Raw genomic sequence first — 1,792 nt, forward strand, 5'->3', positions numbered from 1 at the left:
AAGCTCTAGGGGCTGGGTGAAAGCCCCTCAACCTTGGGGTCCAGCTCTGCCTCCTGCTCTTGGCCCACTGGAGCTAGAGGCATTTCTTCACTCAGACAGATGCTGGGTACTAAGGCTGAGAAGCCCCAAGGTCAACAAGTAAAAAGGCATAGTCCCAATGTTACCAAAACACGGCAGGCCATTAACTAAAGTCCATTGTAAGTCCCAAGGTCGGCAGAGCATAGCAGGCTGCTGAGCAATGACACGGCTACATGCAGGGTCCAAGCTATACCATAGGCTGGAGACCATTCCCAAGGCTTCTCCTTATGTACAGGAAGCAGACCACATCCCAAAGGCAGCTACTCAGCTGCTTGTGGTAGATCCCACCATGAAGTTGATTGCCAGTCTCATCATGGGGAATGACTACCACCAGCTGCCCAGCCACTCAACCAGGCCAAGCCAAGTTGACATACAAACATAACTATCACAAATACATATATAGAAATATCATCTGTCAAATGTATATATATATGGTCATTAGTATACTCATTTGCATATCCATACCTGATCATTCTGCCTGTCTACCTATGTATACACCCTTAGATTAATGTTTGTTATTATTGATAATACAGTATTGTCTATGTTAATAGTATTTATCTTTGTTGTCTCTTGTGCACCTCACTGTGTCTTCCTTTTCCTTAGTGATATTGTGCTGGTCACCTGCTTTTGGTAGATTGCCTTTCCCTTCATCCAAATCAATATTTGTCTCTTACCTATCTAGCAATTTTCCCTCCCATCCCTCGGAACCAACAAAGAAAGTTTCCTTCCATATGTAAACCTTTCCCTGACTTTTTATAATAGTGGACTCATACAATATTTGTCCTTCTGTGATTGACTTATTTCACTCAACATAATGTCCTCCAAGTTCATCCATTTTATGAGGTGTTTTGTGGATTATTCATTGCTCTTTATGTTGCATAGTATGTACCAGTTTGTTATCCGTTCATTCATCGATGAGCTCCAAGGCTGTACTCTTTACAGAAGCAGACTGCCACATCTTTCTCCTGTGGAATAGTTGATGGGTTTGGACTGCCAACCTTTATGTTAGAAGCCAAGCAACTAACCACTGTGCCACAAGGTCTCCTTTGGGTTAGTATGTATGCATATATTTCCTAGCTCTATCCACTGAGAATGCTTATAAAGTGGCGTCCCTGTGTAGTGATGAAGACATCCAGCTCCCAAATCTTGGTTTTTCATTACTATTCTTCAATAAAGGGAATGAGGGCTCTTTGAAGAAATGGATAATTTGGGGACTGGGGTAGGGAAAATGCAAAATAAATTGGAAACATCTTGTGCAAGTGTGTTGTAGTAAATTACTTAGTGTGGCTTTTCTAACCATAAGTCTTTGTAAACCCTGAGGTGGAATTTGCCATAAGCAACTGAGGAGCTCCTGATTGCTAAAGTTGTCCACCTCGGGTATTTCTGTTGGGAGTGGCACTAAACAATGTTCTGGGAGGTTCCTGCTCTCTCCCTCTCAGGTGTTTAGAATTTGGATGTTATGATTAGTTGGGTTGACCACTCTGCCGGGCTCAAAAGGAGGCCTCCTAGAGGCAGAACTCTGACTGCTGGCTGAGGAAGGATGCACCCTTGAGAGACACACGCTGCTGGGAAAGAGACACAAGAGACTTGCATTGTTGAGAGAGACACCTAAGGGCATGCACTGCTGGGAGAGAGACTGTGAGAGACGGCGGGCTTGGAGAGAGACTGAGCATTTTTCCTGAACTTGAATTGTAGCCTGGTGCTTCCCTAATAA

The sequence above is a fragment of the Orycteropus afer genome, unplaced genomic scaffold, assembly GCF_000298275.1.
Source record: "Orycteropus afer afer isolate SDZICR_OR568_19922 unplaced genomic scaffold, OryAfe1.0 scaffold00647, whole genome shotgun sequence".
Taxonomy (NCBI): domain Eukaryota; kingdom Metazoa; phylum Chordata; class Mammalia; order Tubulidentata; family Orycteropodidae; genus Orycteropus; species Orycteropus afer.